Below are 16,363 nucleotides of genomic sequence, written 5' to 3'. Positions count from 1 at the left end.
TAGGTGTGCCTGCTTGAGCAGGAAGGTTGGACTAGATGATCTGTAGAGGTCCCTTCCAACCTTAAATATTCTGTGAATCTGTGAATCTGTGAATCTCTGGTGTGCAGCATCTGCCCAGGGTTGGTCTTAGGGTTAGCCAAAGAGAAATTGGAGCTCRTAAAGAGAGAAGGGGCCCTAGAGTCATTGTTGACCTCTTAAGCTAATGTAGAGCTTTTGATGGTATCCTTCCGTTTCATTGGTAAMATGATAGTTTTAAATCCTGAATACAGCACAAGTAAAGGACAGTAGATTGTCCTAGGATAGCAGGTGGGTAAGTAAGTGCAGAAGCTTTAGAGGGGCTATAGCTTTAACACCAGTCTTGAGTTTGGATGCTTGTCCATGGCTGGCTCAATCCACGGCATCTTGACCTCATTTCCTGGATACAGGAACAGAAATGCTTCCTGTATCCAGGCATTTTCAGGTATTTATTTTCTCTGATGACTGTAGAAATTGGAAGACGTCTTTGGTTGAATGTATGATTCCTTGAACACTATGCAACCAAGCATGTGGAGAAAAGGAAGATGGTTTCTTCCCATCTATGGTTTTGTGCAGCCCTCACCTGTGGAAACAAGAAGCAAAGCAGGTGCTCACTTTACATGCTTACGTAAGTCATTTTGCCCRAAGCCTGAACGCTGTGAGATGGTTAATGCAAAACTTGCTCATGCATCAAGTAAYATTAATTTACCTTTACACTCTGCTTTTTAAAAGTAGTATTATTTTTAATTATTTTCAAAAATACTCCTTAATTAAAAACTCACAGATATGAAGCTTGGAAGAAATGTGGCCAGGACATTCTTGGATTACTACAGACTGAACASCTTGGTGGAGGGACCGCTAGCACCTATTCCTAAAACTCGGTAGGTCAGAAAGCAATTTCTTTTGCTTTAGCAGGGCTGCTTTTTTAATATCTTTCATGACTAAACTTTAGTGCTACTGCATTATGGCTTTATAATAAGCGTGCTAGTCTAACTCTGCTTATTTTATTGAAATTCCATTTGGAAATAAAGCATTTATGATCAGGAAAGATACCTGGTTTATGCCTGAGAAAATATTCAGGGGATTTTGGAGATATCGATATCTTGCTTGAATTCTGTCTGCTGTCACCAATCTCACACCAGTATCTTTAACGGATTTACCCTTCATTTATCTCCTGTGAGTGAGAGGAGAATCAGACCCACTTTATTTTGCAAAGTTTTAGTTCTGGAAGGGAAAACTTTTGTCAGTGCTTCAGGGAATTACAGGCGAGGCTGTGCCAGAGGCAGGATTCTCCATCTCCTGTTGGATCTGGGGCAGCTCTGACAGTCCATGGCAGGTTTCCTGCAGYCGATCCAGCCGGGACGTGGTGCCTGGGGTCCCCTCTCACCATGAGCTCTTGCTCTGGTTTTGCAGCTGTGAGAACAGCCCATGAGCAGGACAGAGGCTCTAACAACCAGGTTGGGGACTGCWTGTCCTGAAGGAAGTCCTTTCGGGTGTGAAGTCAGGCCACCAATGCTGAATGCACAGAAGTAAAAKAAGGGTGTTCCCAAACTCGGATCCTTGCCCTGCATTGCTGGACCCTGCATTGCTGGAGATCCTTTAACCATTTCCTGCATAGTCATTTGGCCAGTTCTTTATATGCATGGTCAGAAGAAGCTTGGTTGCATTAGATGTTTAAAGTGCCCTGTTTTGGGTCCATCTCCTGCTCATGGTCTCAACGTGCCAGTTCAGACTGCCTCAAGGACTGTCAGCTCTGCAGTTCTGAGTGCTCTTATCTGCAGAGACCTGCAGGGTGAGCAGAGAAAAGCATCCAGCATCTTCCTCTCCTCCGGAAATTGAATGTATCATTTCTTTCAGACTCCCAGGGGCCACAGCCTCCAAGGCTAAAAACCCATGACTATCACTGAACCTAATTACCACCTGACAGCAAAGTGCTTTTCTGTGGCATCATTCAGTTACCTCATCAAAAGGAATGCTTGTTTGCCCGCTTCCTTTTAAATTAAAGAACCACTGACAGCGGTAACTGAAGCATTTTAATCTCATCAAATATCCATGTCCATCTCTATAGAGACAGCCGTGCCGGCAGGGAAAGATACACATCTGTAACAGGGATGCACGGAGCATGTTTTTCTTGTTGCCCCACTAGGAGCTAATGGGGTGAGGAGGCTTTTGTTTGGGGAGCGTTACCTCGCACTAAAATCCCATGTTCAGTAAATGTTCCGCCCAAAGCCAACRGATGTTTAAGGAATAGATTTTTAAGGATTCATGCTCTTAATTTCCTGATAGCTTCCAAGTACCAGCTTTTCCCTGTAAGCAGACAAATGATTTTCATTTGTATTCTGGGCTTTGTCACTTGACGTTTGATCAGAGTCTCTGTGTGTGTGTGTGTATATATATATATATACGTGTATATATACACATATATATGTGTATATATATATATATACACACACACACATATATATATATATAATGTACATCAATGAAATCTTTCTTTGAAGCTGCTGTGTTAACTGCAAACCTGTCCAAAATGAAATTTTGTGAACTGCTGGGAGAGGGAAGGGACAGGGTTGTGGCTTCAATTATGCCTTGGTTAGGCAATAGTGATAAGAAGAGATTAGAATATGTAAAATGATGCTAAATATCTATGTGATCAGAACTAATTATATGGTATGGTTTTTAGCTTGAAACAGGACATGTCGTGCCCACGGTTTATGAAAATACATTAAAACATTGTTGAATTTGATATACTTTTTGAAAGAAAGTTGCAGAGTTTATGAATGTATGTACATGTAGGAAAGGAAAACTAATTGGCTCCTTTGTCCCAGGATACTGTAGACAGAATGATTTCTGTCTGAGGGAGGATCTCGTGTGGGCAAAAGGTGTTCCAATAGCCCTGGAAATAACAACCTTAAATGCTTATGGAGTCCATCTGATTGAAGGATCTTTGCAAAGAAAATGTTTATGCCATTATCACCATGTGGAAGAGAAGGAAATTAAGGCATGGCAAGAGGTAGCAAGAAGCCTTCTTGAATGACAAAAATGCAGTTCTCACCCAAATTTAGGCATCTTTTCACAGAGTTTAGTCCACCCAGGCTTTCCAGCAACAGCCATCCTAAAGCACAGGCTGCATGGGTGGTTTGGTGGGAAGGGAATTAGGATGAGCTCCAGTCAAAGACAAGGAATGATGCCACAACTCTGGTTACAGCACCAAGGTTGTAGCTGAAGCCCTAGTGCCTCCATTATCCTTGGATAAAGTGGATTATATTGTGTAGCTTATTCCTGTGAGTCAAGGGAAATAGCTACACTTGGATAAGGTGCCTATGTGCCAATATACGTGCAGCCAACTACCTGGATCTGCATTTTTTTGTTAAAATCCCACCCACTGTCATCTAAAGAAGACCTTAGGATAAAAGACACAAGTAGATGAGGCCTGTGGTTTGCAGTTGCTGAGCTGTGACCATAATGCTTCCAGGGATGGGGATTCACCAATTTCCCAAGGGGCTGACCCTGCCAGTGGGAGGGTCAGGTGGAATACAGCATTTTGTCCTTGGATAATTGGTTAATATACAAAAAATCTTGAACCTGTTGTTCTGTGTTGCCTCTGAAGTGTTGGGGGTGAGTCCCTTTGCATTGGGCAACTCTGGTTTCCAACCATGGCTCTCACATGTCTTCATGAGCATGAGGTGGGGTTCACAGCTGGCCACAGGCATCACRTTAGGGGCCTCTGCTCCCTCTCTAACCAGAAGACCTTCTGGGCAAACCTCAATTTCTGAAATAGCTCTAAGCCCTGAACACATTTCTGGACCATATCCTGACTCCACAGAGGTTGGACATACAAATGAAGTGCCTCAAGTGGCTCCTTTCCAGTGCTGTATCTTAGACAGTTCTCTTTTCATTCCYTCTTGGTCCAGCACTGTTATCCTTCCTATCTAAGCGTCTCTATTTCTCCCAGGACCCTTCAGCCCCTTCTCTCCTGCTGAACTTCCTGCATCCTTCCACTTTATTTTCCCCAGTGGCCTTGCAAGATTTCACACAGCCATCTGGGAAAGACCAGGGCTTGTTTCAAACAATAACCCCTCTGTGCCCTCCACAGTCCTCATATTGTGAAGCCCCCCTATTCCTAAACAAATGCCCCACTCAGAAAGGCAGTGTCCACCGTTCTCAGCTTGCTAAACAATTATTTTCCTGAGGGTGATGTGTCTGCAGCAAGGTAGGAAAGCAGTGATGACTCAGCTTGGGAGGGCAGGGAGGTTAAAATATTTTCATATGTGAGATAATAAATTAAAAGCCTTGCTGAAAAAGCTGGATGTTTTGTGAGTGACARTCTGGGAAGCCTATGAATTTCTAATGGAGTAACAGAGACAGAAAACTGCTGGAGAGGAGGGGACTGCCACTTAGATGGGTTTCAGAGAGGCTCGGGAAGGTCTGCCCTGTGCACAAAGCCTTCACTCCACGGCAGGGTTAAGTGGGCACAGAGCAGCAGACGGAAAGGGGCTGTCAGGTGGCGGTGAAGGTTCATGCTCTTCCTCACCGCTCKTTATTGTGCTCTTCTCCTTAGCGCTGCTCGGTGACCAGCGAATTCTCCTCCTGCTGTGCTCACTGGAAAGCATTTGAGCCGGGCTCCCTTTGATATTGTCGGTGGCACAGGGAGCACTTCGTCTTACTGAGTCTGTCCTTTGCTCTCCTCTTTCTGCTGTAGCCAAAGTAAAGGTTAAAATTGCTTGGGTTGATAGTGAGAAAGGGCCTTCTCTACTGAAATCTTTGGTAAAAGGCGAAAAATTTGTATGAGATAAAGAGAAGGTAGAGTACAGTGGCTACAGAGAGTGGTTACAATAGAAAARAGAGAAAATTCACTTAAAAAAATTGCAAATGCAGGTCACCTTCACTGCCTTTACCTCTTTACCCATACARGTGTTATCCCTGGCTCATTCCTTGCACAGCAGAGACATGTCCTATGTACAGCCTCTCTAACCACTGTATTTTTCTTTACCTGAGACCCATTAATCCCATGTTTATAGTTTTCTGGACTCACAGGAATACAATGCTTACAGCTGTGGCTGAGGTTAGGAGAACTAAGCATAAAACCAATGGACACGTAAGGTAAGAACCATGAAAGATCTCATCTGGACCTCAATACTAGAACATGCTGGAACTCATTTTTCCAGCACATTTTTCTCTATGTAAAATACAGACTTTCCCCTCTCAAGCACTTTGGAAAATAAATTCCTTCCTGTGTGGCAAGCACTCAGCTGCCATATTGATACATGAGAGAAAAATCCAGTCTGGATAATTCTAAGAGCCGGATTTTGCAGGCATGCAGCAAATACTGCCTGAGGCCACCCACTGAACAAAAGAAAAAAGACAGAACAAAATATTGACTGGCCCTTCATTAATTGTTGTCTGTCTGTCGTGCTCTAAATGAGGCAGCAGTCTCACTGAAGAAAAAATAGGCTGTGATGAGGTAATTAAAGACCGCATGAGAAGGCATATCCGCCAGGAGGTTGAATTAAAATTACTCTGACAGCCTTTATTCTGGCGATTCTTTCCTTTTGCTGCTCGACTTTGCAGCCTTAATGATGATGTACGAGTTCACAGCTGTGTGTCCAACAGGCTGGATAAGCCCATGGGGCTGTCCCATCACCCACAGATGTGGAGGGCGCTAGTGGTTTGGACACAAGAAGCACCCCATCATAACCAAAGACCTGAGCTTACCCCACCAGTTAGTGCTGGAGTTGTTGCTCCTGCATTGCATTGCTGACAACTGAGGGATGGCTTCTTGCACAGGGACATAGGCTGGAAGGTCTCTTCAGTAATTGAGGGTTTACCTGTGTGTCTTTGTGCTTTCTTTGACTTCCTGATGACTGAGATGAGAGCTGAGAGTGGTCTGCTTTATGTAGATGGCCATTTCTTCTCATTCCGTAGAGTATCTATTTGCTGCCATCCCCAGTTCTCTTCCCATCAACTTAAATCTCAGTTTTGTCATCTTTTCCCCTACCACTAGCAGTGGCTAAGAGAGGAGGGCAGAGCCTAGTAAATCAGGCAGTGGGTGGCTTATGTAACAAGCCACTCTGGGAAGCTGCCACTGCCACCAAGAACAAGTTGTGACTCCATTTTTTGTTACTGGAAAATAATGACTTGGAAATTCAAGGAGAAGTTCCTCAAAGTGATTCTGAAGACATCTGTAGGTCTGGGCAGTTTGTTTGCTGTGGTGGATAAAATCAGGCTGTTCTCCTCCCCCGGCTACTCGCAACATCAGCTGGKCACCCTGCTTCGCATGCAAGATGCTGACGGGGCTCCCAGGGAGTCCCCAGGCACCAAAACAGAGCCAGTTTCATAAACACTGCTAGCAGTGCCTCTTGAATGGTGCAGACATGGTGCAGTAAATGGTCTGTTCCCTTTCCTCCAGTGCTGCCCCAGAAAAGCTTAGCAAAACCATAGAATCATAGAGTTGTTATGATTGGAAAAGACCTTCAAGACCATCAGGTCCGACTATAACCACTTATTATTTCGGAAAAAAAAAGGGAAGAAATGAAATGAGGTGGTGTTACATTAGTAAAGTACCTTGTAGCCAACATAAAAAGGATGCCTTGGAGACAAGGCCTGCAGATTTCTCTTACCTGGTTTCTTTCATGTACAAACAGCACAAAGCTAATACGAGCATCTAAAAAAAGCCCTCAGCTTTATCCTCCTACGTTGGCCAGTGCAGCTTTAAAAGGAAAATAAATAAATAAATAAATAAATGAAAAGGGGAAAAAAGAGCGCCAAGTTGTCAAACAACTTCAATCTGATTCCAGGGCTGTGAATTGCATTAGTAGTGGAAGCACTGCTATGGTTTAAAGGCAAATTATATGTTTTGCCTCGGAAATTAATTTTTGTTTTTTCCCCCTTCTCTATTGGTAATTATAATCTGTCAGTTCACTCCCACACGCTTCTGCACATTTTATGCAACTCTTGATACTTGTAGCTGTCACTAAAGAAAACCTCTCAGGTTTTAAACTGTGACACATTTGTGTGGGTTTTGGTGGAAAAAAGATCCATTTATGGTGTTTGGGGAGATTTGCACTGCTTGGCCAGCTTCCAGCTGAGGGCTCACCAAAATACCACATTACAACAATTACCTTGTCAAGCACTTGGAAATCCAAATGCCGGTTGTAATGATTCCATCCGGGATTTAAGCACACACCCTACGGCAAATGCTCGGTCCCGCTTTCCGACTGTCCCTGTTCAAAGGGTGGTCACAGACACGGATTCAGCAATAGCCCCATGGGCTGCCCTGCAGGGGACTCTAATCTGAATTACTGTACAAAGTACATTGTGGCCATGTTAGCAATCCCTTTCAAAAGGAAGGTGCTGTCAGCTCCTTTAATTTAATTTGCTTTACCTTAATTTACTTTTGGAAATGAGCTAAATGACTAAATTGAATTATGGCTACTTTAACTCTGAAGGAGCATATCCACATARGAGCTTACTGTGGTTTCACTAATCAGCTTTACATTTATACCCTAAATGTATTTGGATTAGCTCTCCTGGGCATCCTCATGTAGACAAGCCTGGAGATACCCAGCTGGTCGTCTTTTCCTTCCTTGGGCTTGTTGCTCCGAGGAAGCCAGGGCTGGGTAAGTGCATTCCCAGAGGCTCTGTGTGTTATTCCATAACCAAACGCTTCCAAGCAGCAGAGCAGGGTACCCAGGTTGGAAGCTCAGGGAGCTGCTGTGTACAGAGTGTGTCTGTGTGGGTAATGTCTAGTGTAGACAGCAGGCAATCCTGATTTAATTTCACCAACTAACTGGAGCAAACTCCAACAGTGGTCATTTTCTGCTTGCACCGCAAGCAGAAATCTCAGATCCCTTTTGCAATAGAGCAGAGACCATTGCAAACTGGGGGAGCAGGAGACCAGACCAGCTCCTGCATTCAGAAAGGTGCTGCCACAGCACATGGACCCGATGCAGCAGTCACGGAGTGCTGGGACCCTTCACGCTGCACACAAGCGGGTTGTGCAAGGCCCAGAATTTGCCCGCTGCTGTAGCAGGTGGGTGGTCACTTGGCAAAAGTGTGAATTTGTGCTCGTTGTCTGGAAACAGGCTTTGGTGACCGCACTGGTGACCGACTGAAAAAAAAAAATCAATCCCGCCGTAATGGCTGAGGATTTCTGACCTTTGCTCTGCYATTGTAAATTTGTTTTTATTGCTTCTAATTGGCCTTGCTTTGGAGCAYGCACATTATCTAACTGCCAGGGCACTGGCTGTCATTACCGCCGGGTCATTTGATTTGTGCTTTTTACATTTGAGACTTGTCAGGCATTCCTAGAAAAAATACTGCGCTCCCCTTGCAGTGTCAGAGCTGGGCCTGGCTAATTGTGCAGCCCGGAGAGGGGAGCGCTTGGTGCAGCCACGCGCCGGTCGTTCCTCCCTGCACGCAAGGGAAGCGCAGCCCCACTCCATGGAGGGGGAAAGTGTAGGAATTAGATCAGCAGCTACATGACAGCAGCCAGATTTCTTGGCTTTGAGGACGAGAGGTTAGCCATTTGCAAGCCTTGATGATTCGTTTTGGTCCCAGACACATGGTTTGAATGACATTATTTTTTTTTTCTCCTCCCTTTGCAATTTAAACACAGAATCCTCTTCTATTTTTGCCTCCCTTAATTTGCAGGCAGCAAAGTTGCTAATTAAAATCTATTRCTCCCCACCTCAACTTGCTGCACTGTATGGAAAAAAAAATCAATAAATGTGTGTGTAAAGGAGCTCAAAATCCCAAGGGCTGTGAGAGTCCTTGTCCTCTGGGAGGTGATGGACCAAAACCCAACTCATCTAAAACATCAGCATGGTTTGTAAGTTGGCTAATTCATTTTAAGACATTTAAGATTTAGTTTCCTAAAAAAAATACCCAGAAATACCTCCATATTTGTTTTATATCTTATCAACATACARCACATTTGGTGTAACTGTGTACAGAGCCTGTGTTTCTGCACGCTGTCTGAGGGCTAAACCAAGCAACAGGAGCATCCCCAGTTTGAGGAACAGGAAAGAAAAAAAGCAGTACAAGAGTGCCGAGATGTTAGACCTCGACATGAATTATGCTTCTGCTGTATTTAGGGAGGAGCATTTTTGCTGCTAAAATCAAAGGTTGGCATTTTTCTCATGGGGTTCTGTAACTCAAAATTGTGTTGAGATCACAACACAGTTTTTTTGCAGGGGAGGGTTAGCAGTAAAGGTGAATGTATTCAGATTATTCAAGTGGTGATTTTTTTGGATGTACAATTAGCTGACTGAGAGATGTGGTATAAATTTGGTATTGTAATTGCTATGCCTCCGAGATTTCAATTTGCAAAACAGTTTTCATGGCAGCAAGATTAACCGCTGTATGTGCAGCGAGCAAGCAGCAGAGCTGTGATTCGATCGTGATGTCTGTCAGCTGGCTGTACATCCAAATCCCATTTTATCAGAGGAAGCTCGTGTGAACAGAGGGCTTGATACTCACGGTGCTTCAGTTGAGTGGACGCTTGGATAGCTGAAAATGCCACTAAGATCCCACCTGTAAGTGCTGCTGGTTAACAAGGGTTTCCTTTCTCTGTGCTATGTGGCTCATGAAAAACGAAGGAGGTTTAAGAGCCATTTTTATCCTCTTTGCATGGCTTGTGGCTTGTATTTCTGCATTCCCTTTGCTCGCAGAGATGGGGCGGGAAAAGCGGGAAGGCTGCACGGAGCAGCATCCATCCCGCAGTGCGGGCTGTGCCTCCCCCGCGGCTCCTCTCTGCCCAGAGCTGCAGCAGGGATGGGGGCGGCGCTGGATGGAGTGACCTGCGTCCCTGTCTGCTCTGTGGGATTCTCCATCAGGCCCATGGCTGCTGTTGCGCTTGGGTCTCCAGCAATGTCCAGGAAGGTGTCAGTGCCATTACAGACAGAAGGGAAAACACAGCATGTTCTCTCCTCAGGTCTCCCTCCCAGGGTCCTGATTTATTTCTTTTTGTCTTGGTGTGTATCTTTCCAAAACACTGCCATGCCATGGGTTGGTGACGGCAGTGGAGATGCGATTCAGCCTGCCCTGGTGGCACCAGGACACGAACACTTGGAGCGATGGGGAAGGCAGGTTCCTCATCGCCGTGCTGCAGGCAGCACTAGAGCAGGTGAAGGAGGAAAACTGGCAGAGCTTGGGCTGCCCACGGCCAGCACAGCAAGGTGGAGAGGAGAGGATGGTTCTCCATCTTCAGGTTGGGAACGGAGAGCCGGGTTGCTCTCCTCCTGCTTTGCCCAAAGCAAGGTCTCTTCCTGCAGGGGTTTTTCCTTCTCTCCATAGCCCGACACGCAGGGGCCGAGGCCACCCCATCGTGCTGTAAAACACAACCCCGTGGTGCAGAGGTGGCACCTGCACCAGGCTCTGAGGCGGAGGATGTTGGTTAAGGCCTTGAAGCAAACAGGCAATAAAAGTAAGCGGGATAGAAGTGCTGCAGAATTAACTGGTAATAGGGGAAACAGATTTAGTTTTCTTTGAGATCCCGCATGCACACTGTACACACACGCTCGGCAGGATGTTTTCTGGGAAAGAAGTAACGAGGCTTATTGGAAACCAAAGCCTTGCAAAGTAGGTCTGTTGCCCCGGACAAGCTGCGGGAAGCCCAGGAGCCGTTTCTGAGGTTGTGTCGTATTAGTCACTCGTCTCCAGGGTGTCACTGCAAAAGCACTTTGCATTTAGCTTAACTCAGCTCCTGCCGAGGTCAGTAGCCAAATCCCCTACTGCTTTGCTAGGACCATGGCCCAAAAGTGGCACTGGAAGCCCCAGGCTCCTTGGAGTTTTGCATTGCCATTAGACAGGGGCAGCAGGAGCGGGTCTGCTCAGAGCAGTCCCATCGCACGAYGCTTTGAGTGCTCTGGCATGGATGCAGCACCAGGGCTCACTGTCCTCTCCCTTCCTTCCTTTGGCAGGAAAGAAAAAGCGCCGCTTTTTAAGTGCCCTTCGCAGCAGGACCAAGGGAGCAGCCGCGCTGGCACCAAGACGGAGAAGCGGAGCCAGACCAAGCTCAAGGAGCCGACGCTCTCCACRGGATGCTAGGAGAGGAGCGCGGGGCCGCAGCGAAGGAGCACGTCCAGGGGCTGCAGCTGATAATGCTTCTCTTTTTCTCCCAGACAAGTATTTCTCGGATAATGAATAGGCCAAGGGGAAAGAGGGAGAGGAAAATTAGCTAGAAATTTTACTATTGATTCTTTTTTATTTATAGATGGTAAATCAATTTCAGGCCTTTCTTGTGGCTTGTCGCTGGGAAAAAAAGAGCGACCCAATGGATTTACAGAAATCATTGCTGCGGCTGAAAAGCCATTTGTTAAAACAAGGAAGCCTCTGCTTTCTCTGCCAGTCCCCCTCTCTCTCTCTTTCAAGGGGTAATCCATGCGATGAGCAGACGAGGGACTCCCCGCTGCCCTGCTGCTCTGTGCTCGTCTCTCCTTGCCGCGCCGACCTCCGAAGCTGCTCTGCTGATTGCATGTGCTAGTGCAGCTCGTGTGCATTAAGAGAGCCTGAGAAATAGCATGTGAGCCTGGCGCTCCATAGTGTGCTGCATCCTCCGCTGCATGGCCAGCTTTTCGCCCTGCTATCAGGCCATTGGAGGGAAGGGGTCGTAGGAGGAACATTACTCATGTCACTGGTCACGTTGCAGGCATGAAACTCGCTGCAGGACCAGCCTAACCAGGAAACCTTGGTCCTCTGGCAATAGCTGGCAGGGTCCAGATGTACCACTGAGGCACTGCAAGCTGGWGGTAAACACCAACAGGGATGAACCAGGGCATTGAGAGAGATATTGAGAAGGTCAGAGTAATGGAATGGTGCCACCTCCACGTCAAAGTCCAGGTGTAGCCTTGCCAGCACAGGAAAGCTTTGCTCAAGCCACTGTCACTAGACAGCCTTGTTTCTTGTGTGACTAATAGGAGATCACAGGAGATCTACCCATGACGTGGATTTGATGCTCAAGGTTAGTGRTTCTCCATCTGGAAAGCAGAAGGTGACCCTGAGGGAGCGTGGGAAGGGAAAGTGCACTTAGGAGTGCCTCACGTGAACCCAGTAATAGCTTCTGCAAGCAGTTTTGCCTGATTTCCTTCCTGCATGAGTTGGGCTGCAGYAGCAGCTTGGAGGAGAGAAGATTTGAGCCCCACTGGATAGAGAAGGAAAGGATGAACTGGATTGAGARTGAAGAGAGATGTGAAAAAAAGAGTGAAATGACTTCTCTTGGGGTGGTGGCCCTGAAGAAGCAGCAGCTCCTGAAAGTCTTTTGCTGGTCAGAGTGCAGAGTTTGTTGCTTTTCTCTCTTTCTATGATTAGGAATAGGACAAAACTCAKCTGGCTTCTCAAGCTGAGCTGTGTGCGAGATGAATGTATCCTGGGGAGAAACCAGGAGCTATGAGAAAAAATAAGAATTATAGACTAAAATGGACCTTCCAGGCAACTTAAATGTATTGTCCCTTGTGGAAATAYAGATTTTTCAGCAGTGGAAAACTGCTAAATCTAGGCATGACCAACACTGAAGCAAGGTTTGATCCTAAGAAGATCTGAAAGCAGCTCAGGTTATATTTATGTTGCTGGAATATAACAGGCCCCCCCATATGTTCACATGTGTCTTTGAATACCTTGGGCTCATTCTCTCCATATCTGTGAGAAGGATATGGGATGGGAGAGCTCTATGCAAATTCCTTTGGGCTCTTTTCAGTTCAGGAGATGCACAAAGCAAGCAGGGTCAAGGATAAGATCTATGTCCTGTGTTTCAGGGCCTCACACAGGCTTCTGCAGCTCTACCACAACACCCAGGCAGATCTTCTGCGAGCCACTGCCAGGTGGTTTCCATCCATTCAGCATTACTGCAATCACAAAGAATGGGCAGGCACAAGACAGGGCTGAAATTTGTGCTTGTATTGCATGAAAAAGGACCAGCTGCTGGGGATCTGACAGAATTCGAGCCGATTGCACCCATGTGTTATCCAGTCATTAGCTAGAGTTTCATTACTTGGGTATTTTCTCTCTAATAAGGAAAATTCGGTTGAATAAGGAAGAGCTGTCCCACCTGAAGGAAGGTGATTTAAAACACCTAACAAAGTTGATGTTGCTAGAGCTTCAAGGTGAGGGGGTTAAACTGTGTATGTTTTTATGGAGAATGAAATGCCTTAATATGATGAATTCTAAGGCATCTAAAGACATAGTGCTGGTTTGCTGTCTCCAAATGCAGAGTAATGAATAGTAGTGACAGTGTGATAATTAAAATGACCTCTTGGAAATATGGATTAGAAGGTATGCGGAAGAGGGGTAACTTCTCYTTTGAATTAATCTAATGTTAATTTATGACTATCATTGGGTTATATAGGACTTCAGTGGCAGACTTGCAAAGTTGGTTTTCTGGGAGAATTTTTTATATATTCCTTGAGGGGGAGAAAAAGAAAAAAAAAAACTTGCAGAATTTATTTATTTATGAATGGCTTTAAATATATATATATATATGCATATATGGAAAAAGAATTTTAAGTATTTGCTTGGTTCCTATGAGYTTAGCCAATAACCTCTAGAAATATATATGAATAAAATGATAAAAGCAGCTGTGTGTTGTCTCATTTTCTTTCCTTTCCTCCAAAAGGCTCCCAAAGCCGCTTTGCAAACTGGGAAGCAGATACGTGGGTTCTGGGGAGTCCTGCTGTCAGCTCTCAGAGGCTCCCTCTGTCATCCAACTCATCCAGTYAGCCTTTTAGTTTACACGTAATAACTGGATCTTCCTGGAAATCACTGGCTGTTTCTCACTGTATCCTACCACACACAGCCTGCCCCTCYGCCTGCGTTTTCCAAGCTTTAGCATAGACCTAATGTKACTAAARCRACCAACTTCCTCATCTCTGCAAGAGCTGCTTCCTTTCTGCTGAGCTCTTGGGACAGAGAGGACAGCTTGCAGATAGTTACCCATATGGGAAACGATGACATCCCATTTGTCAGCTCCCATGGCCTCTTCCCATCCTCTCCACCTGCCTAGCAAATCCATAACTTTCAAACATAAGGTTATGTGCCAGGAGCACCTGCCTTTTCATCAGCTGCACAGACTGCCTGTGCTGGAGCCTGCGCCCTCCATCCTCATTCCAGCCTATGAGGTTCAAACTCTTTTTTTTTTTTCCCTCTATTTCCTTATTTCCTTCCTGGTTACACTTGTCTCCTGCACCTTCTAGTGCACAAACACCTGCAACTGCTCCTACTCATCTTCCCACTCTAAAATCCGTATCATGTTTCATGTGAACTCCATAAAGTGAAGCTGTAGTGTTTCCTTTGGAGAGTGACCTCTGCTTTCGTGGTTCAGCAAGAAGCTGAGTGTCTTGAAGGTTCTCCCAGGTGGTTGGGATGGRGGCCTTTCACTGTCACCCTGCAATCAGGTTGTGTGATGGGGGCTCCCTGTTGCCTCCCTCACCTTRAAATGCTTTGGGAGACTCATGGGAGCTGAAAATAGGACGCTTTTTTTGCTGCAAGTCTCTGCTGCATTGTCCTCCATCTGAAGAGACAGTTCCTGCTTCACAGGCTACTTCTGGGCTGCTGTGGTTTGAGTCCTCTCTCCCCGGAGAAGGTGAGCTGTGTTTCAGACGCTACTAATGCAAACTGTGTGCTCAATTCTTCCCTAGCTGCTCGTTTGCCAGCACGTCAGGCCCACAGGGAAGGGGATGCCGTGAATTTCAAAAGGTCCAAAAGCCGATACGGGGCCCCAAACCGGGCACTTGACTCTGCAGAAATGCAGGTGTTTGTTCAGCACAGGTGGAGGGCTCTTCCTGGGGGGACTGGAGCCACGTTGCCCTGCCCCGTTTCCATTCCATCCTTGGGGAGCTGGAGGGCCCTCCCTGGGAGAACTAGCAGCGAATTTACCTCGCTTCAATCAGGAGCTGAGTCATGAATATTAAAATGCTGAAATTAACTTGTTTTCTGTGTGTTGTGCTCTCCTGACAAGAAAATCCTGCTACAAACCCCCGCACAGGCAGACTAACTGCATAGAATTGGCCCCTCGCTGTGAGGGGATTATATATTCTGATTTGGGCTGCGTTTGCAATTATTTTCTCTGCCACACCAAAGACCTTAACTGCAGAGCTGCAAACCAGTTATAGGAACATGAAATGCTTTGACTTCTTCACTAGGGAAACATTAATCCAATCACAGGTTATGTCCATTACAGACTATGGCAATATTGTATACAGAAATTCCCGGGAGAAGGTTCTACAAAAATTGGAATCTCTCTATAACCATGTTATGAGATTTACTGGTGTGGATAAAATGGGCAGAGTTAAAATTACCAGGCTGGCTATCTCTAAAAGACAGGTGAAGTCTGCTGGCTATCATTGCTTCATAATATTACAAATGGAAAAGCCCTGAAGTAATTGAATAACACATCTGCTGAAAAATCCTTGCGAACTGCTATAACCTGGAGATAGACTGCAAGGAAACAATGCATATACAGCACCAGGTTAAAAGGAAAAAAGATTTTCCTTACCTGGCACTGGAAGATACCGCAAATGTAGATACAGTTTCCCTCTCTGCCTCCTGTACTATATGTGTGTGCTTTACATATATATGTGTCTGTCTACTATCTCTTTTTATATGAAGTTAAACTAGTTTTCTCAGCAGCCCGAATATGGCAGTGGGGTCCCAGCCCTCTGGCAAAAGGATCCGCAGGTACAACCAGATTGCGGGGATGGGGGGACAAAACGTCCAAAGCGCAGACCCCGCTTTCCATGAAATTGTTCATAAGAGGAGTTCCTTATCATTGAAAGTCTTTTTTAAAAATCCAAATTTACAAAATAAAAAAAAAAAAATGCTGCTTTTCCAGCAAAGCACAAAATTTACAGTTTGGAAGCAATGTGAGCAGAAACCAACCAAATTAATCTAAACTGTAGTACCAGTAGCCTGGACAAACTATAGAAGCTTTTCTTACCAGCTAGTGTTTAGAAGGAAAATGAAGTGTTGGAGCCAGTTCTACCACTGGGGAGGAAAACTTTCTACCAGTCAGAAGGGAGCCAATGTCCTACTGTGATCCCATTTTACAGATGCAAAGTTATACTGAGCATAAAGAGTCCCCTGTTCATTTTGCACATTTAGGGCTGCTACACCTGGTATTTTCAGCCAAAGCCGCCTAAACAAATGCTAAGCATTTGTATGTTTGTATGCATTTCCCTTTGACACTAGGTGAAGGAGGGGATTTTTTTTTTTTTTTTTTTGTCTTTGCTACATATGTGTACTACTGAGATAACTGGAGATTGTTCCATAGCATTTATGCCTTATTTTAAGGGGGGGATTAAGAAATTCCTATTGGTTGACTTCTTTTTTTTCACACTTTTTTTTACTTGTTTTACTT

At 45.4% G+C, this 16,363-nt stretch overlaps 1 long non-coding RNA gene and 1 other non-coding gene across 2 annotated transcripts; one reads left to right on the top strand and one right to left on the bottom strand.

Moving 5' to 3' along the window:
- The first annotated feature begins 805 nt into the window (after positions 1-805).
- On the top strand, positions 806-11,480 carry LOC112942931. Its single transcript, XR_003248484.1, has 2 exons — positions 806-896; positions 10,938-11,480. It is a non-coding gene; the product is annotated as an uncharacterized LOC112942931 (long non-coding RNA).
- Positions 4,705-4,827, bottom strand: LOC112943907. Its single transcript, XR_003248679.1, has one exon. It is a non-coding gene; the product is annotated as a U5 spliceosomal RNA (small nuclear RNA).
- Positions 11,481-16,363: the final 4,883 nt, after the last annotated feature.

The sequence above is a fragment of the Nothoprocta perdicaria genome, unplaced genomic scaffold, assembly GCF_003342845.1.
Source record: "Nothoprocta perdicaria isolate Ctin4 unplaced genomic scaffold, notPer1 scaffold_0, whole genome shotgun sequence".
Classification (NCBI taxonomy): domain Eukaryota; kingdom Metazoa; phylum Chordata; class Aves; order Tinamiformes; family Tinamidae; genus Nothoprocta; species Nothoprocta perdicaria.
Note: the sequence above shows the minus strand (reverse complement) of the source record. Positions and strands in the feature narration are given on the sequence as shown.